This window comes from Danio rerio, chromosome 2, assembly GCF_049306965.1.
Source record: "Danio rerio strain Tuebingen ecotype United States chromosome 2, GRCz12tu, whole genome shotgun sequence".
Classification (NCBI taxonomy): Eukaryota; Metazoa; Chordata; class Actinopteri; order Cypriniformes; family Danionidae; genus Danio; species Danio rerio.
In genome coordinates this window covers 50165652-50187500 of record NC_133177.1, presented here as the reverse complement: position 1 = coordinate 50187500, position 21849 = coordinate 50165652, and the positions used below count along the sequence as shown (strand labels likewise).

At 35.2% G+C, this 21849-nt stretch overlaps 2 long non-coding RNA genes across 6 annotated transcripts in view; both read right to left on the bottom strand.

Moving 5' to 3' along the window:
- The window catches only part of LOC137488194 (uncharacterized), a 194634-nt gene extending 174378 nt beyond the window's left edge, over window positions 1–20256 (bottom strand). For all 5 annotated transcript variants that reach the window (XR_012394361.1, XR_011007139.2, XR_012394358.1 and 2 more), the window contains exon 1: window positions 19951–20256. This is a non-coding gene — a long non-coding RNA (uncharacterized lncRNA). The remainder of the gene's footprint in view (window positions 1–19950) is intronic.
- On the bottom strand, window positions 4171–6847 carry LOC141379222 (uncharacterized). Its single transcript, XR_012395633.1, has 2 exons — window positions 5603–6847; window positions 4171–5523 (listed from the first exon to the last, which is right to left on the bottom strand). It is a non-coding gene; the product is annotated as an uncharacterized lncRNA (long non-coding RNA).
- Window positions 20257–21849: the final 1593 nt, after the last annotated feature.

Below are 21849 nucleotides of genomic sequence, written 5' to 3'. Positions count from 1 at the left end.
CCGATACAGCATCTTATATAAACAATCTCATCATGTCTTGAGTTAAAAAAAAAAAATTACTTATTTAAAAAAAAAAAAAAAAAAAAAAAAAAAAAAGAGATTATCTTCCTATTTTAGGCTGGATTTCAAAAGTTTTATGAGCTTCAGATAAAGAGTGAATTGTTAACACTTTGTTAGATAATAATAGGATATTTAGGCTACAATTTACACAGACTCATCTGTGTTGATCTCTGCAAAACATTCAGATGGTAGGGTTCAATTTCGCACTGACAACATGAAAGCATGACTTAATTCTGTCTTCAACAACAGCATTAACTGTTGATACTGTTGGTGTAATGGTGTGAGGGAGATTTTCTTGGTATACTTGGTCACACATTATTTTGATGGTCTGTTTGTTCCAACTAATTCTTATTAGATTACAAGTAGTGATGTGTGATACCACTGGTTTCCTATCCGATACCAAGTAAAATGAAGGCGAGTATCAGCGATACCAGTCCGATTCTTTGCCCAAAATTACTGTTGGGGAAATTCAAGTAACAAGTAGTGTTCTTAAAAGTGTCACTTTATACGGAATATAAGACATATTATGAACTATTCTTGTTTATTGATGGATGATTATCAAACAAAAAGAGCAAACTTACATATTTATTGACAGCATTGAGCATGTATATCTTAAAACGCCTGCATGAACATCTTAACATAAAATCAACATTCACACCTTTTGGTTTAGTGACATGTTAATCTGGTCCCCTTGAGGATTTTGAACCTTTTTCCGTTGCTTTATGATTGTCACAAAAACCCAAGCCCCCAAAAGACAGGCACATCTCCACATTTTCTCCCTCTGTACCTGGATATATATTATCTGCTGCACCTAACGACTCTAAAAGCGATGTCTGTCTCGCTCTAGCAGCACCTGTGCCTCTCCTTTCCTCCTCCTCTGACCACCTAGTCATAACGTAGCCATATTCTGTCTTGTGATTTATATGCAATGTTAATTAGGTTTGTGTAATTACAACAGCACCTCGCTGTTTTGTTACATGTTTCACAAACCGCATCGTTTGAGTTTATGGAAGTGAAGGAGCTCCACACGCACTTCGTTTGCGGTCACCCATATCCGATGACCGCGTGACTTAACAACATGTGCCTCGCCAGCAGACTGAGTGGCTAGCTAGCGTGCTCTGCTGTTGTACGGAGCCATTTTTTCGGCACATGACTTGGCAGGCGGAAGAACAAGTAGTTCCAACTAAGTTGGCATTATTCAGCTGAACTAGTGTAATAGGGTATATGCCGAAGTATGCTAATAGGACTTTTAATTTGCCAGTAGCCTGGGTTAAGCACTTCCGGCAAACTGTATGCCAATGCAAAAACCGGTGCAATTAAGGGCTGTTTTCTTTAAAAATCAGCGATCTCCACTAGCTGAGTGATATCTGATATAAAGTGGGTCTCAGATTGTACAGGAAGCACTGCATTAAATTACATTTTCCCCCGCCATGTCTTTATAATATGAGCATGTATTTTACCCCAGTATATTCAATGGAGCTTCTGCGCTAGCCTCTTGATTCTGATGGACGCGTGCGAGTAAAGTTTTACGCTTGAGCAACTAAATGTATTTTAATTACATTACAACATCGTTGCTGTAAAAGGAACCTTATAAAAAAAATGGAAAAGTTCACAATAACAGATCACCGAAAGTTTATCAGTATGGGAAAAGCACTAGCTCGGCATATACCCTAGTGTGGTTACTTTTTCCACTGTATTTATATTTGCAATAAACTACACATTTGCTCCAAATTACTAAAAATATTGATATTTTGATAAGATAATTGATTCTAAAACATTCAAAGTTGGTATCAGAGATATCGATATTTTAGTATCGATCCACACATCACTAATTATAAGTAGACTTTTAGGTTAGGGTGAGAGTAAGCTGACATGTACTTGCAAAGTTTCTCATAGTAAGTTAAATGATGTTAAATGACACGTGATCCAGATGAGCTCTCACAGAGAGAAAATGAAAACGAAACTTAATGGCAGAAAACTATAAAAGCAACACTTCACGCTTGTTTTGCCAACACAACGTGGCGTCTCTGTGGCGTAAACACGGTGACACTAATGAATATTAATGAAGTTGCACAATAGAGCGCGCTGATTGGTTTGAACCAAGCCTTACTCATGCATTAATGCATCACACTGTAAGACGTAATAAGACTCACTCTGGCACAGACACCCAGTCTGCACGCTGGAATACAACGCTATTATGTCATAACCGTGTCGCAGCATCAAAAATTCGTTTCAAACAGGAAGTATGAATTTGCTTGAAATAACGCAAAAACAACCAATTTACACTTTTTTAGTGAAATATAGGTTTCCTAATAGTGTTTTTAGCAGTGTGGGACACATATACGACTGTCAACAGCTCAAAAAAATGTGTTTTGGTGTTTCGTGACCCTTTAAAGGCTTAACTAGGTTAATTAGGTTAACTAGTCAAGTAAAGGTAATTAGGCAAGTTATTTTATAACAATGGTTTGTTCTGAAGACCTAACAAAACTGATTGCGAGCCGCAGATGGCCCGCGGGCCGTAGTTTGGACACCCCTGGCCTACAACAACTATGTGGACACCTACTGCACATTGCACATATCGCCTATGCTGTTGTATTTTGCACTGTCGTTGCATTTGTACTATCTGTATTTTGCACGGTCGTTGTATTTGCACTGTATTTTGTACTGTCTGGAGCCAGCACCTAAGATTTTCACTCATCATAGCACACCTGCAGCTAAAACCACTGTAGGTAACTTCCCATCTTTCAGTGTGTTGGTTAGTTGTCCTTCGCACGGTTGAAAACTCATGTAAATGCATGTTTGCTTCTCTGCAGACAAAATACACACTTGCACCTTGACTCCAGGAAATTACTAAAGCTCAGATTAGAAAGAAATCAACAACAAGTCTGCTGTTTCCTCTCATGTCTGTTTCAGGAACAGAAAGAGCAAGCAAAAAGAAATGTATGAGAATCTCTCTGCTGTTTTTTTTTTCATCCCCAACAGCTGTTGGAGGCCCTCATTGATTAAAGAAAATAGGAAAACACACTCTTAACGCTTCAGTACTCCCACTTTATGCACACACACATACACATTTGCAAGCGCGCTGAGGCTCTCAGGATGAGGCCTAAATAATTAGTATGTAGAGAAGGCCATTGAGGGTGAAAAATCCTGCTATTCATTAATTTAGTTTTCGTTAATGCAGGGCAAAACCTGCACACCTCCCAGCTTTCCCCACTGTTCATGTGCGTGTGTGTCTGTGTGTATGCACCACTGCGGCTCCCGACCATCACCAAAGCAGTTGGAGAGACAATTAAACAGAGTCAGAGAGAAAGAGACAGGAAACTAACAGACATACAGCGACGAGAACCCATCAGGAGAATACAATCACTACACCACAGGCCTGTCTGCGTGAAACCATAGCTTAATCTACACTCTTCCTCTCATATATGTACACAGAATAATTATTCTCATTTGGTGAAAGCGGTTTATTCGGCGGTCTCTGACATACACTAGAGGGCACGATGTAAAAATTAATTCTTGCTTTTGAAGTATAGTCATCTTTGCAGTTTGGTTACTTTTACAACCCATGTAGCAAAGAATTCTGGCCCAGATTTGACATGAAGCTGGCACAGCAGGTTTTCCAGCACTGGCATACAGCCAGTGGTGTAAAGCAGGGGTGTCAAAACTCGGTCCTGTAGGGCTAGTGTCCTGCATAGTTTAGCTCCAACTTCCTTAAATGCACCTTCCTGGAAGTTTCTAGTATACCTAGAAAAAGCTTGATTAGCTGATTCAGGTGTGTTTAATTGGGGTTGGAACTAAAATATGCAGGAGACTGGCCCTCCAGGACTGTTTAAACACCCCTGGTGTAAAGAGTACTGAAAAATCATACTTATACAAAAGGACCATTTCTTGCCCAAAAATGTAGTGCGAGTAAAAGTATGTGTTGTAAATATTACTCAAAGTATGAGTAAAAAGCAGCCCTTTTAGAAGTACTCAAGAGTAGTGGCTATTACGCTGTAAAAAGTTGACACGTTTACATGCAGTTTGTGCAGGGATGTGTAAACGTAACATTCTGTAGTGCATTTATGATCTTCCTATATTTGTTTGTTCCTTCTAAACTTTCTTCCATTGTTTGTTTGTTCTGTCCTTCCTTTGTTTATTCCTTTATTCCTTCCTTCCTTCCTTCGTCCGTCCTTGAATCCTTCATTCATTCATTCAGTCCTTCATTAGTTTGCTCATTCTTTTGTTAATATTTTTGTTCCTTCACACAACTGCTTCATAGAGGTAAGTGGGCTTGACAAACCACCCGTAGAACACTCTGTTCTGGCCTTAATAAACAAGGCACTTTGTTAGAAATACTTATATGTTTATGTTTTTTATTTCACATAACATATTTCACTTCATTTTTACATTGATATTAATATCACTTTTCAGATTTTGACTGTAATGCAATAATGTGCACCTTTTGTAAAGCTGCTTTGAAACAATAATTATTGTGAAAAGCGCTTTACAAATAAATTTGAATTGAACTGAATAAATGGAGCAGAAGTCCAGTGCATTTTTACATTGTTTATACATTACTTTTCCATCCAAAGTTGTGAAAGGCTGAACATAATCATAGGAATGTGTTTTATTGGCATCCAATACAAATTCCAAATATCAGAGGCATTGATAAAGATCACAGATGTGTTTGCGGATAATGTTGTCTCTTAATAGGCTATGAAGACTCTTAATGTACATCTTCACTAAAAAGTTATAACATTTCTTGGCATGTTCCTCAAACAATAACTTAGTGTTTGCTTAATGTTTACCTTCTTACATACAACGTTGTATGGTGCTGTCCATGGTGCTGAATTGTTTAATCTGGATGGTAAAACTGCAAGGAACTGTTTACTTAAACCTGATCTAGTCCACTCTTCCAAAATTTTAAGGTTGTATATAATTTTGCACTTCAGGGAGATGCTATTAATATGCAGTACATTGATTTCACATTTAAATGAGGATTTTTCCTCTGTAAAAGGGGAAATAATTTATAAAGATATTTTATAAAATAATTTGTAATAGTATCTGAATGCATGCCTTTATGATGCAAGCTGAGATTGCATCACTCTGTCATGCAATGTCAGACACAATGTACTCAAATAGAGTTAGTGACATCACAGTGAGGGGGTAGGGTTAGGGGTGGGGTTAGGTGACCCCATTAAAAAGCATTGGATGCAGCCCAGATTGCACTGCACCAGGTCTGCATCAAGACCCCTCTCTAATTTTTAGCAATGAGCTCAGCGTCTGTAAAGCAAAAAATACTCAACCATGCCTAACCTTTACTCAAGTCTTGATCTGTGAAATCCGCCTCTCTCTTGGGTGCTTTTAAATGCTTGCCATAGTGGATTGATGGAATTACTTGAATTTGAATGAAATTCTCTTAATTTAAATATTTAGAATTTTGTTTGGGACAATTTTGCTCTAAAACAACATACACTGTAGCTATAGGCTTTTTTCTATATTTTGAAAAACAAAACATAAAAGCCGTAAACCTGTAACCACAAGCTAAGTTTTCACCCACCTATTCTCATGCGCATTTTAGAATATCGCATAAAAAAATCCCTGGATGAAACAATAAGAAATCTTAAAAGAAAAAAATGTGCATAAACTACAATGGAAATCCTTTTACCGAATATTTTAGAGCATGCGCATAAAAAAAAAAGTCATGGGATTTTGCTTTAACAGTGTGTGATAATAAAAATGTTGGAAGGTGACAGGTATGTTTGGGTGACCATCCTTGATGAAAAACATCAGAGGAATGCACAAATCGTCCAAGAAGTGTGAGTGGAGATGATTCTAAAAGGATATGACAAACTGTGGACTATTTTGCATAACATTGCGTTTCGTCTACGTGTTCTAATATGCAATTAAGTTATTTTATATGAAAAAAAAAAAACCTAACGCAGCAACTTCCATTTGATCCACACTGATCCAACACTTCCAACCGATATAGCCTCAGAAAACATTTCAGAGAAGTCTCATTTTGCATGCTATTTTTATCAAATTTGAAATATAAACTCATGGGACACTTGGCTTTCAAGTCATCTTTCTACAACATTACATTAATGTTTTCGTGTGGTTGTATATGGAAAAAACTAATATTAAACACTATTTTTTTTTTCTTCGACTTCATAATTTATAGCTTTTTATATTTTTTTACATGTAACTTCCCCTTTTACCACAGTAAATCTCAAAATGTCTTATTTCCAATGGTGTCTAATTTGTGTTTGTAGCTTACTGGAGTCAGGAACTGGTACTATTTAAATTTAGGTAGGTGTATATCCCCAAAAAAGAGTGCTGGCTAACAGGTTAAATCTATGAATGACGGAAAAACATTCTGTAATATTAAAACCACCTGGGTGTCCACTTGAATGGCCTCTCTTTTTGGTTTTAACAAACTTATCCCTCAAGTTTTTCCAAACTTTTATAAAACATTCCTCCTTTCCCACTACTGTTGCAATTACTAGCCTTGAATTGTTGGTCATCTTGTTATCTCTATGATCATGCATAGACGGATCATAAAGACGTCTGTGCAGTCGTACCGGTTTCAGACAAAATCTCATCAAGATTATTCAGATTCCACTCAAATCAAATGCGGCAACATGCAAACTAAAAAAAAAAAAAAAAAAAAAAAATGGCTCAAAAAATGTTATGCGCTCTGCCAGCCGAAATCATGTCACGCGCACCCAAAGCGAACCTCTGCAAAAACATCAATGATGTCACAGTCGCTGCACACACTCAAGCAAACGTGCCGAGTATAAACCAGGCTTAAGTAGTGAGTAAATTTTAGATTTTGGTTGAACTTTAATTTTTATTAAATTTATTTATTTTTATTTAAATTTTTAGTTAATTTATTATTATTATTATCATTATTATTTTTTCCGATAAAAAAATAAATACATCTGCACATAAGATTTTCTATGCACAATTTCCAAATTTATGCACATCTTGGCTTTCAGCCTTTTAAAATGTTTGCTCATGAATCATCCAAAAGATCATAAACAAACAAATGAAAACGCCCCTACATTCACAAGCATCACAAAAATAGTGCATCCAGTTCTTTCACGCAAAGGTCTATTACTAGCTCGGAAACCTCTTTGTCTCCTAGCAGACTGATGAAGACCAGTGCACTCTCACTCCTAGAAATTGCACAAAGCAAGCCAATCAGATTTGCTCTTAGATTACCCCCAGCCCTTTCCATTTTTGTTGTGCAATATGCATCAAGACCACAGGACCACCATAATTCCCCCTAGGGTGTATTAGCCCCTTGACCTCTTTCGCTTTACTTTAAAGTGACATTAAAGCAGGTGCATCTGACTGATACCATATCAGTTAATACTCTTATGAATTCTCAATGAGTTATCTTTTTATTTCAGTGCTGTTTTTTTTATATGCATCTCATGTGTGACCATATGCTAGAACGCCATCATTGCAGACCATGAATGATGAGACTCTTTAGAGGACAGGTTTACAAACATGACTCCAGACGGATCTACTCTACGCTCTGATTTTATAGACTTGTAAGCTGTAAACGGACTGTTCATTTAGCTAATGAACAGATCCACGTAACAATGGGAGTATTATAGGCTGTGCGTGGAGATTCCTCATTAATGCAGACTCATGCACAGTTACGGTGGTAATGGACGGTGTGCTGGTGAGATTGTCACACGTGTTAGAACGAATAATTGCTTCTCTTTCCGCCAAATCACTGCAGCGAGGGGGACGAAATGACGCTTTATTAGTGGCCCGAATTTCAATCCGTTCTAATGCAATTGTGCAGCACGTCATTAATGCAATTTTCACTCAGCGACTCACTGATCCAGAGAGTGCAGATGGTAGGTATAATACTAAAAACACACTCACAGACACACACACAAACAGTTGAGGATCATTTTGGCAAGTCTACTACACATACAGATACGCTCCAAAAAAATATTTTTGCTGCTTATTCAAACTACTTATTTAAAGAGCTTAAATAACACCAATTCTTGAGATTTTTTTTGGGAAAACGTAATTGATTTAAGTTCATTTCACAGTAGTTAGCTAGAATTTGCGCTAATATGCTCATGTGTAAATATCAGACATACCATCATGTTCTGATCACCCCCTGCTGCAGACCTCTTGAGCAAACAAGTGTAAATTCTTGGTAGCTATTTAGAAATTAATTGGTCACCCACAGAACTTTTCAAAGTAGTTAGCAAGAATTTACGCTAATATCCTCAAGAGGTCAATTCTTAATATAAGTGTATAAATATCACACATACCCTGATCATGTCCTAATCAATCCAGGCTATAAAATACCTGACCATAGTAGTGTAAATTCTTGCTAGCAACTTTGAAACAAATTATTGTCACCTACAGAACTATAATAAATTAATTTCAAAAGTTGTTAGCAGGAACTTACGAAAATATTCTTAAAAGGTCAATTCTCAAAAGCTCTTTGTGTAAATAACAGACATACCATCATGCCCTGATTAACACATGCTATATAAAATACTTGACCATATTAGCGTCTTGCTAACTACTTTAAAATGTATAATTACCACCTACAGAACTGAATTAATTTAAAAGTAGTTTGCAATAATTTGCGCTAATATGCTCAAGAGATCAATTCTCAAAATATGTGTGTGTGTAAATACCACACATACCATCATGTCCTGGTCAACCCATGCTGCAGAATACTTAACCATATTATCATACATTCTTGCTAACTGCTTTAAAATTAATTATTGTCACCCACATAACTTTAAAACATTATTTCAAAGTAGTTAGCAAGAATTTACACTAATATGCTCAAGAGGTCATATCTCAAAAGATCTGTGTATAAATATCACACATACCATCATGTCCTGATCAACCCATGCTGCAGACCTCTACAGCATATTAGCGTAAATTCTTCCCAACTGCTTTGAAATTAATTATTGTCAGCCACACAACTATAATGAATTAATTTCAAAGTAGATAGCAAGAATTTACAATAATATGCTTTAAAGGTCAATTCTCAAAAGCTCTTTGGTGTAAAAAAACAGACATAGCATCATGCCCTGGTCAATCCATAGACAAATTACCCGTTTGTAAACATTCAGGATGTGAGGGCAGCAAAGTTGCAGAAAAAAACCAGGAGTGCTAGCATTTACAGTGAGGGAATGTTATCCGATGCGGTACAGAGTTTGTTGTTGTCTCAGAAATAAGTTATATTGATTGCATATATATATATATATATATATATATATGTATATATTATTTACTTATTGCTTTCAGCGTATTATAACAGCTCGTCACCCAGTGAAAAGCACAGGTTTTCAGCAAAATGAATGTTAAAGTGAGCGGCATTCATCTGACAGGTCCATTTACGATTACACCCATGCTGGATAAGACGAAATGGCCAAGCATCCAGCAAAAAAAATTAAAAATACATCACATTGCAACCCCAAGTGATTTTACAAGAGAGAAGTTAAAGGGCTAAAGTCTTTGGATGCCAACAATGCTGTTCTGTGTGGTCATGTGCAAGAAATATTGTTCCATGATTACCAGATTCAACACTATGTAGTGCTAAAAACCAAGATTCTGCCAAGCCAAACACAAGAAAAGAAGACAGAATTGTACAAGGCATCATCAACAAGCAAAACAACTGCATTCTGACAGCAAACTGCACCTGTACGGCAGGATTAGGGTATGTGAACTTAGATTTTTACATTTCATTTTTTTTGTATTCAGTATCCGCAGTTTTATTAACCATATTTAACTGTTTTTGCTGAAATCATTGCTGCAATCAAAAATGAGTAATGTGTATGATTTAGCATAGCGTGAACTTACCTGATATAAAACGAGAACTGCAGAGTTGAATATTTTTAATTGGGTTGTCACTTCGTTCAGCTCCCTTTTAGCCACAGATGTCTGCGATTGGCATTTAAAAGCAGTGTGGTGTACGGTAAAAGTTCAGTTTTCTATTTTTGGGTGTTTTCGAATTTAGCATCCTTATGCACAACACGACATGTTTGCTATTGTAACCAGTCTTTTTTTTTGCAACCAGGAACATGTGTGACGTCGTGTGAAGTGGGTTGGTAATTCCTCTAAACTGCAAATACTTGAGCATAGTAGCATGCTGACTACTTTAAAATTAATTGCTGTCACCTAAAGAACTAAAATTAATTGATTTCAAAGTCATTAGCAAGAATTTATGCTAATTTGCTCAGGAGGTAATTAAAAAAAAAAACTCTGTGTAAATATCAGACAAACAATTATGTCCTGATCAACCCATGCTATTGACCTTATTCTCCGCAGACGAGCGGGCGCTGCCATTTGAATCTTTTTGGCACGAGACTTCCGGTCTCATTCACTTCCACTCATTTTTAGAGATTAAAAACTGCTCGTTTCGCTGTTTGATGTTGCAAACTGATATTTCCTTGTTATTTTATTCTACTTGGTCTGTATAGTCATGCAAACATTTGTTTGTAGAGCAAGTACTTTGACCATTTTTTGCCGTTTATTATTCCTAGTCATTTCTCCCGTAGGCGACTGAAACGGAAGTTCTAAGTCAATCGCGAAAACAGGCGCACTTCCGCATTTTAGAATAAGGTAAATTGAAAACTTGACCATATTAGCGTACATTCTTGCTTACTACATTGAAATTAATTATTGACACCTAAAGAACTATAATGAATTAATATTAAAGTAGTTAGCAAAAATTTACAATAAAATGCTCAAAAGGTCAATTCTCAAAAGCTCTTTGTGTAAATAACAGACATTCCCTCATGACCTGATTTAACCCATGCTATAAAATACTTAAGCATATTAGCAAAAAATCTTGCTAACTACTTTGAATTCATTATAGTTCTGTAGGTGACAACAATACATTTCAAAGTAGTTAGCAAGAATTTATGCTAATATGGTCAAGAGGTCGATTCTTAAAAGCTCTTTGTGTAATATCAGACATACCATCATGTCCTGATCAACCCATGCTATAAAATACTTGACCATATTAGCGTACATTCTTGCTTACTAATTTAAAATGTTTTGTTGTCGCTCACAGAACTAGAATGAATTAATTTCAAAGTAGTTAGCAAGAATTTTTGCTAATATGCTCAAAAGGTCAATTCGCAAAAGCTCTTTGTGTAATATCAGACATACCATCATGTCCTGATCAACCCATGCTACAGAATATATGAGCATATTAGCATAACGTCTTGCTAACTGCTTTGTAATGATTTATTGTCACCCACAGAACATAAATGAGAGGAACATGACAGTTTATGGAGAGATCCACACTTTGCTTTCTCACCAGTTCTCTCACACTCTCCATCAACACTGCGTTTGAGTTGCCAGGAACAGCGAAGATCATTGGCGCTTCACGCCGTCTGTCGACTCATTTGCATATGGTAAACACTGACCAACCAACTTGTCTAGTACATCACTGTAAAAAGTGCAGCGTTCCACACAATTCATTCATGTTGTTCCAACACAAATTGATTGTAACCACGACTGGGGTGGAGTGACAGGAGAAAACTTAAAAACTGAAAACTGTTTAATTGTCAGTTAAATTTGTCAAGTAAACTTAATCGGTTTGTGTTGGAAGAATCGATTTGTTTCTAAAATTGACCTTGAGCATTAGATCATATTCTTGCTAACTACTTTAAAAATCGATTCATTATAGTTCTGTATGTGACAATTCATTTTTAAAGGATTAAAATTCCTGTCGGAATGTAAGTACATACCTAACAAATTTAGGTTGAGAGAACATTCTCATAACGTTATCTGTAACGTTCCAAAGATGTTGAAATGTCCCGTTTACTTGACGTTTCTAAAACGTTTTTTATAGTTAGCAAAATATTCTTAAAACATTTTCAAAACCTAAATTTCCACCAAATTATAACGTTCTAAGAATTTTTACTTGAAATGTTCCAAGAACAGTGAAATGTCCAGTTTGCTCAAGGTTGCTAGAACATTTTTATGGTTAGAAAAAAAACTAAATTTCCACCAAAATATAATGTTCTTTAAGCAATCTGGACATTTCAACATTCTTGGTAAAGTTGCTAGATTTAATTTTTTTTTTTTTTAATGGTTAGCATAACATTCTTACAACATTTAAAATACTTACATTTCAATTAAAATATATTGTTCTAAGAAAGTTTAATTGTAACATTCCAAGAACGTTAAAAGTCCATTTTGATTAATGTTGCTAGAGCTTTGATTCCTCTTTGAGAAATGTCCGTCATGAGCTGTAATAAAGGTGATTCACTGAGAAATTCTGCGCTCGCTGCCTGTCACGTTAACTTACATTACATGCTCCCTATCCACGGTCCGTTCTTAATTTTGATTCTGTAAAATGTCCAAGAAGCACAGCGAAAATTGACCTCATTGAGTCTCACCCTATCACAGCTCATGACGGACATTTCTCAAAAAGGGAATAACAAAAATTCCCTGTGACAGTGTGTGGGAGCTTGAGTGCCCAGCAAGCGTTGTGATCGATGACTCTCGCTAGTTTATTAATACCTGTGACAGCGGTAATAATTTTGACAGTGGAGTGTCGATTTTTGATTCATACTTATAATTAGATTGTCGTGTCCATGGTGAAACTGTATTCCGTGTTTGTAAAGTACACCCATCGTAAATTTACCAGTCATTTTTAAACAGACAAAGAAAATGTCGCATCTGTGTCTGTTCTAAACGCAGATTTTGGAATTGTACCCTCGTAAAATTATGAGTACGTTCCGTTTTCCTGTACGATTTTATAATTACAGATAGATGAGTTTTATTTACGTACAAAAATTCTTATGACTGATTTCATACCCTACGGTCAAACACCTGACGTCACAAAGTAAATAGATTTACTTCTAAAAGGCTTACAGTAGGCTTATCTAATAAATACATTTACAAGGAGGAAAACAAAGAACTTTTTGCTATAATTTTAGTTAGTTTCTGTTAGTTTTGTATGTGCACAATACCGTTTCAGTTAGTTGTCGTTTTTTTTAAAAACTCACTTTTATTTTTATTTCAGAATGTTTTAAAATTTTAGTTTTCATTTTTTCGTTCGTTTTTGTTAACTTTGCCCTATATCGAAGATGGCCTGAGTATAAGATTATTAAGATTTGAGCAATTTTTGTAGCTTTAAAAGAACTCATTGATTCATTGATTGACCACCATAAATTTCATGGCAATTAACAAAAGCAGTTCATTGTAAAAACAACGTTTGATTCACATGTTTTCTGTGTAATGCACTTTTAAAATACAGTACAATATATACATCAGAGTATGCGTTAACATAAAAATAAGACATAAAAACCTAACAACTGTTCTGAATTTCTGAAATCATCTCTTCAGTCAATCAATCCATTTCAAACAAGTTGCAATCAGCTGATTAACTAGTCAGTTCTCCCACAAACACATGCGCAAACTTTCACTGAACCGTAAAGCAACATTGCGCTTGCATATTTCTTGTTGTTGTTGTTTTTTTTAAGCTGTTAAAATGTCACGCTTTGCTTGCTTATCTTTGTTTACACTCTGCTGGATAAAAGACAACATTCAGACAATGATAATTGAATCGAGCAGATCCCATGTTTCATGCTAATACAAACATCCCAGATATACTGCAGAGAGTGTTATCACCGCAACCAGAATCAGAGAGCACACACACACACAGAAAAAAAGGTTAAAAGGTAATACACACAGATGCAACTCAGTTTATTCATCTGCAACCCTTCCTTTGAGCAAGATAACACTCTCAACCTCAGCAGAGCATCTGTAGTGTGTGTGTGTGTGTGTATGTGTGTGTGTGTGTGTGTGTAAGAGATAGGGGTGATAACACTCACAGAGGAATATTACCAACCAAATTGAGGTTATGTGGGAATACGTCTGCTGCACAGTGATATGACTTTCTCTATCTTTGTGTGTGTGTGTGTGTGTGTGTGTGTGTGTGTGTGTGTGTGTGTGTGTGTGTGTGTATGGGGGGTTATAAAGATTTCAGTGCGTCACAACAGTCTTTTTTTAGATGAATGTATATATCTGACATATGCATAGCGACACTCTTAAAATGTTTTATTGTAACATATACAGAGATGCTCTTGTCACTTCACAGACAAAGTGCTTATTAAAATGACTTGAACAGTAAACGGTGTCACAGGACATTTGGATCTCTGATAGCCGTGACATGCACACAGCGAGTCATTTCTTCCTATCTGTACTGATAAAATCACTTATAAAGACCTTACCGCCGACACTGAGCGCTCCGTGTCATTCTTTATCTCTATAGCTGCATTTAGATTGTAACATTTAATTCAAAGGATCCAATATTGTGAGACTTGTCCATTTTTTAAGCTGTAAACCTGTCCATTCTGTGTTTCTTTCGTTTAAAGTTGAGGAAAAACTGGCTATACAAATTTCATTTTCTTTATCCTCTTAGACTTTCATTTTATTATTCAAATAAATAAATAAATTAATTAATTAAAATGACATAATAATAAACTTACCAGAGATTTGAAAGTTTATGAAAGTAGATTTTTTTATTAAATGTATTTATTACATTATATATAAAATATAGTCTCTATTTAATCATTAATCAAAAGTTCAGAGGAGCAGCATTTATTTGTAATAGAGATTCAATAATAATTGAAATCAAATAATTAAAGTAAAATAATTAAAATAGGTTAAACCTTATAAATGATTTGAGTGACATTTGATTAATTGAATGCAACCTAGCTGAAAAATAAATAAATTAAATTAAAATCTGGTGACACATTAAGGCCCGCTCCCAATTCTATTTTTGTACCCCTTACCCGTTGCGTGTGACGGGGAGAGGCTTGAAATTTTACCCCTAAGAAATGGGACACCACTACAGCACCTGCAAACGTCATCGCGATGTCTTACATTTGAGATCAGCGATCGCGACTGCTGTAGTTATTTTAGATGTGTTCATTTTTTGTATTTATCTTCAGGAAATCACAGAAGGCAACGATATCATGTTATCATAATGATAATGTTGCAATAAGCTCGTAACTGTACTGCGAATTGTGGCCATATTCATCTATTCGAAAGAAATCAAAACAACATTAACGTTATACCAGACATTGTAAAATGGTAATTCTTGGTCACCAGGCATTTCTGACAGGGTATTCAAGTGTCATCGAGAAAGTATGTTGTGACACGGCTATACAGGAGTTATTATTATGGATTATAGATAGCAAAATTTTGCAGTTATTTTGGCGTTTTGTTGTTTCTAGCATGACGGTAAAACACAAATGCAGTTATAATTGTATTAAAACATGTGCTTGTTTCTGTAAAATTTGTTATAATGTCCATAAAAAATAATAATAATAATTTGTGCATCGCCTTACTTCAGTGTGCAGCCATGCTGCCGTTGCACTGTAGCTGGTGTATTCTGGGAAATTTTCTACCCCTTGGTTTCAAGGGGTATCTAGCCCTTCTTCTTAGCCCTACACTTTCAAGCTAAAGAGAATTGGGACACCCCTGGGTAAGGGGAAGGGCTAAGGGGTAGAATTGGGACACATGACACACCATAGCCCCAATTATTTAAACCTCTTTTTTGAAAAATAAAAATAAAAATTGTTACATTTTTATTGTCAAATATGTGCAGTGTTGAGGAGTAACTAGTTACATCTAACAGTGTTATGTAATTTAATTATAAAACAAAAGTAACAGTAACTCGTTACAGTTTCTGAGAAAAAAGAAAAAGTGTAATTAAAATACACATGGTGGATGAAGAGATCCTTCCCATTGTGTAAAAGCGCTGAGTGTCTAGAAAAGTGCAATATAAATACAAGGAATTATTATTATTATTATTATTATTATTATTATTATTATTATTATTATTAATGTATTTACTAACATAAACTAATATTGAACAACAAATGTACAGCATTTATTAATCATAGTTCAACATTTACTAATCTATTATTAAAATACAAATTCATGCTTGTTAACATTAGTTAAATGGACCATGAGTTATTGTGAGTTATTAACTAACGCTAACAAACATGAATAAATATCATAATAATGTATAGTTCATTGTTTGTTCATGTTAGAAAAAGCATTACCTAATAGAACCTTATTGTAAAGTATTGCCCATAAAAGTTGTTTTGCTAGTACCTAGATGTATTTAGTAATAATAATATTATTAATAATAATAATAATAATAATAATAATAATTCCTTACATTTAAATAGCACTTTTCTGGGCATTCAAAGAGCTTTAACATTTTCGCGGGAAATCTTCTCATCTCCACCACCAGTGAGCAGCATCCACCAGGATGACGTGACAGCAGCCATATTGTGCCTGATTGCACACCACACAACAGCTGATTGGTGGAGAGGAAACATGACTAAGCCAATTATGATATGGGGATGGTTAGGAGGCCATGGTGGACAGAGGCCAAATTTGGTCAAAATGACAGGGTTAAACCCCTACTCTTTTTCGAAGGACATGCTAAGATTTTTTTAATGACCACAGAGAGTTAGGACCTCGGTTTAACATCTCATTCAAAAGATGGTGCTCACTGAACAGTCTAGAGTCCACAACAACATACTGGGGCATTAGGACCCACACAGACCGCAGGTTGATCGCCCCTTCTGCTCTCACTAACACCACTTCAGTCAGCAACTTTCCCATGTGGTCTTGAAGAGCAACCCTGCTTAGCTTCAGTGGGCAATCATGTGAGAGTTGCAGTGAGCTAGCCGCCGGTATTTAAATGTCTGAAACCCAAAACAAACAGAATTTGTTTGAAAACACTAATAAATTGTGATTTATGACATTTTTGTGGCTCAGCATTACAGGAAAGCAGATTTAAATTCAGCAGCTGATGACATGATGAACTGAACGCTCTAATCACACCGGTGTGATAGTACACGTCAAAAAGTTATAAGAAGTTATTCATGTCAAGTATAAGAAACATATCATAAGGAGCTCAAAATATGATATAATATGCATTTGTGTAGTTTGCCATAAACAAACAACAAGATCGGATCTGTGCCAGATGTCAGTTTAAAAAAATAAAATAAATCAGAACTAGCTTAGAGAGTCAACACAGCCATACGGGACAATTTTATTACCTTTCTGTGATGGAAGACGCCTTCGTTAATGTTTGATAAAACAGTCCTTTTTACTTCCTGTCATCCTCCTTTATGCGGCAGCCGAGAAGATAATAAAACTGACTCTGAACATCAAAGCAAAGCGCACAATTACTAACGACAGCCTATCACTCTCTGCGCAAATCACCATGTTTACCCAGACTTGTGTTGGCGGAGTATAATTTTAATCAGGTTTGAGATCTCGCTCTCTCTTTCTGTCTGCTTCTCCAGACGAGGCCTAGCTTGTTTCGATGTTTGGGAGAGGTGTGACTGAATTAGCCTGTGCGCTGGGTGACATTTAAGAGATGAAGAGCGCGCCACTTCTCGTTCAGCGAGGACGGCTGTTTTTCCCGCCAGACGCCAGAAAATGAGTCAGCGGGGTTCAGGGTTCAGCACTCGCTTTGATCTGTTCATTAGAATGTGTGTGTGGGTGCGCTAAACAATCGCTCGGACCAGATTGCAGGTGTGCGCATGAGTCTCAGGTGTTGTATGAAAATGAGAATCGCCTCCACAGGTGTTAAAGAGATCAGAGCTAATCTACAGCCTTCTGCATCCTTCACACACACCACATCACCATAAAACATCCACTATCCATCACCACCAGTCCGTTTTTATTTCTGGACAACTACGAAAGAAAGTGGGCCTGAATAAACACGATGTTAGAATCAAATTCTGGTGTTTCAAGAAGACAGCACCTGTTAAGTCTGGTTTTATAACGGAGGTAAAGTTGGTTTTATATTCATTCATTCTTGAACAGTAACAACTTGCGGTACATTCCCTATACTGTTTACCACACTACTTTGACTAGTGATTTAATATAACATGCAAGTATGACTTCAAAACAACATTGGCACTATTTAACTGACTGTGAACAGTGTTGTACTTTTATAGTCATTGGTGCTAACAAGATTTCCCTATTTAGAAATTGCAGGTCTGTGTACCTCTGCGGTTTGATGTTAAAGGTCTTCATATTACAGTTTTTTTTTTTTTTTAATTAGCCAATAAAAAAATAAATAAATAAAAAATAAAAATAAAAAAAAATTCCATTTTTATTTCTGGACAATTACAAAAGAAAGTGGGCCTGAATAAACACTGTGTTTGAATTTAGGTCAAAGGTGCACAAACCCAACTTTGGGGTAATTTCATTTAAATTTAAATTACATTATTTAACCCAACAGTTCTCCATATTCAACCAATTGTGTTACATTGAAAAAAAAATTATTCATTAGATTTACAAAAAAAATTTAAGGTAAGTGGTTGCAAACTATTTATACAGGCTAAATTTAAACAAACCAATTAAGTTGATTATTAAATTTAATTTATTTGTTTAAATGCAGCCCATACAAATTGTTTGAAGCCAGTTACCAAAATCTTTTTTTTTTTTTTTTTGTTCAGTTTTCTTTTGCAGTCCAAGCATGGTTCCCCTCAACAAAACTTGTAGTACCATTGACTACGGTCATTGGAGAAAGCAAGGTGTGGATTGATGATGTTTACCACATCCAAAAAAAAAAAAAAAAAAAAAAAAAAAAAAAAAAAAAAAAAAAAAAAAAAAAAAAACCTTCTGTAATCTAATTTAACCAATTGTTAGAAACCACCACTTTTTCCACTTTTATTTCTGGACAACAACAAAAGAAAAAAGCAATAAACATTGCTTAAGTTTAGTTATGGTGCATCAAAAAAAAAAAAGGAAAAAAAAAAGAAAAAAGCACCTGCAAAGTCAAGTTCTGTCCACATCCAAATAAATGGATCTAATAGGTCAGATTAGGTTTAGTGGTAAAATTTATAATAATAATAATAATAATAATAATAATAATAATAATAATAAAGAATAAAAATAAAATAATTGAACGACACTAAAAATTGCTAGGCTGTGTTAGGTCAAAGGTGGACAAACCCAATGTTAGGCCCATTTCAATTAAATTTAAATAACACTAACCCAAAAGTTAGGTTTCTTCATTTTTGACCCACTGCATTACACTGAGAAAAAAAAAAATTCTTTGAATTAACTACATTTTTTCAAGGAAAGCGGTTGCAAACAATTTATATGGGCTGAGTTTTAACAAAACAACTTGTGTTTCAAAAAGACTGCAACTGTGGCTGTCAACACCTACATACATATATGGATCTATTATGATTAGGTTTAGTGGTGAAAAAAAATAATTGAATTGACTCTAAAAATTACTGGGCTGCCGTAACCCAATGTTAGGTCAAAGGTGGACAAACCCAACTTTGGGGTAATTTCAGTTAATATAAAATTACACTATTTAACCCAACAGTTAGGTTTGTCCCCATTTCCCCCATTACTTTACACTGAAGAAAAAAAAATGAATCATTGGATTTACTAACATGTATTAATGTTTCTTTAAAGTTTTTAAGAAACCCTGGTTTCCTCAACAAACCCTGATTAAGATCAAATTAATACATTCAGACTTTTAGAAAAAAAAATAGAAAATTACCCTTTGCAAATTCTAAATAGGGAAATCATATTAGAAGCCAATGATTATCGAAGCACAACACTGTTCACAGTCAGTAAAGCACAGATAATTCAAAGTAGCATGGTAAACAATATAGGGACAATGTCACAAGTTGTCACTGTTCAGAAATGAACAAATGTCTAAATATAAAACCAACCTTACCTCAATCAAAACCAGTAGTATGTTGCCACTGACTCAATGATAATTTGAGAAAGCAAATTCTGTAACAAACTTTGATTCTTATTCTATAGCTTCGAGAAATGAGTAAACCCAAAGAACTGCTGAAATCAGATGCATGTACAAATATCTGCACTTACCTGAAATCAAGACCAGATGAAAGGATTAATCCTCAGTCAAGAAGTCCAAACGATGGTTGAAGGATGGCCTTTAGTTCACTCGTTCTTTGTTCCCTAATCACCAGTGAAGTGCGACTATTGGCATCAAATCTTGCATTGTTCCCTTGACAATTTGGGATCAGGTAATCCATAAATGGTCTAAATGAGGTAAAGTAGATGACAATCTAGAGAATAATCTAGGACAAACTAAACTTCAAAACTAAACAACAGTAACCTATGCTACTGTGACGGCTAGTGCAGTCTTCTAGGTTCCCTCCAAAACAAGATGGCTGCTGCCTTCTTCTTCATCTCCTTATGTCTTTTCGTGGTGGTTATCATACAACTTTTAGGTGAATTACCGCCACCTGCTGATTGGGAGTGTGGGCTATAATCCAACATACAAAAAATGTCCTTCCTACATTCCTTTTATCTAAACAAGATGGCCTTTCCCATTATGGGGGGCAAAATAGAAGTCTTCCCATTGCTTTTAGCAAGTGTCAAAATAAAAATATCATGCATTTTATACCTATTTAAATGCTAAATAATCACAAAAAAATGTAAGTAATCTTATAAAACATCCAATTCCAAACCATATAATCAAATTATATATTTTTTTCAGTTTGCAATTAATTGCTTTACATGATGCATGTGATGTACTTAAGTGTCTCTCGAAAAATGACATCTCACCTGTGCCCTCACAATCATTACAATTCATGGAAGGGGGGATTGTTTTGAAGTCTGTGCAGACACAGATGAAGTACAATTGATTTACATGTGAAGGCAATACAAAGATGCAAATAAACATCCTGTGGCGCAAAAACTCTTCAGTTAACGAGAGAAAACGCTTCCCTGCAATCCATGTTTTAGATGTATTATAGCAGGGGAAGCCCTAATGCATTTCCTATGAGTGAGGAACATTTCACAGGGTTTCAGATGCTCCTGAGAGTGAAATCTGAGAGAGAAAGTAAGTTTGTGGATAAAAAGAAGAGTTTTACATCTTTCCTTTGGCTTCATCCTCACCATTTTAGATATGTTTTAGATCTTGTCTTGACAAGAGACCAGAATAAAGAAGCTTTATTTTTATGATTTGTGACATTATCATTGTGTCAGATATATAAAGTCTTCATATATATATGAAGAGTTCCGATGCAAAAACCTCTTAGTGTCATCTGGAATGTTCTTTTACAATAAGCAGCCTCTATTTGTATTCAGTTATTTCATGTTAAAGGAAATGAAAGTAACATATTGTTTGCCATAAAATCAAATTACTGACCCTAATCATAAGAGCTTGAAAAAAAACCTTGGTTCTGGGTTTTTTGGAGTCAACTCTGATTCTCGACTACTAATTTTGAAGTCTGTGAAATCGACTCCATTTACATTCACTTAAAATAGCGCAAGGATTAAACATGTTGTATCATATCGCACTTCAAATCAGCAGTTTAAATCATCTGCAGCCAAAATAAAATTGTTATCTGCCTACATTTGTCAGCATATTTTAATTGTCTATTAGGCTATTTTAAAGATTTTAGATTATTTTATATAATTGTCATATTTTAAAAGTTAAATAATCTTTTTTATTGAAATCTTTAATGAAAAATGTGCAGCAGTTCATTAACAAAGAACAAACATATATAATTGAGCCTACAAACAATGTTTAAAAAAATGATTAAATTGTCTAAATATCTTCTAAATAAGCATGTTTAATACTGGAATACTAGGCCTACCAAGTGATCGAAATTATCTGGAGTAACGGACAGGCACGCAACAACCCAAATCTATGGTTGTTCATGTCTTTATTTTTTTAACAGAAACAGAGGCTGCAACTGATCTATAAACAAAATAGCTAGATTTTCAATTTGGTTTAATGACCAGCTAAATATT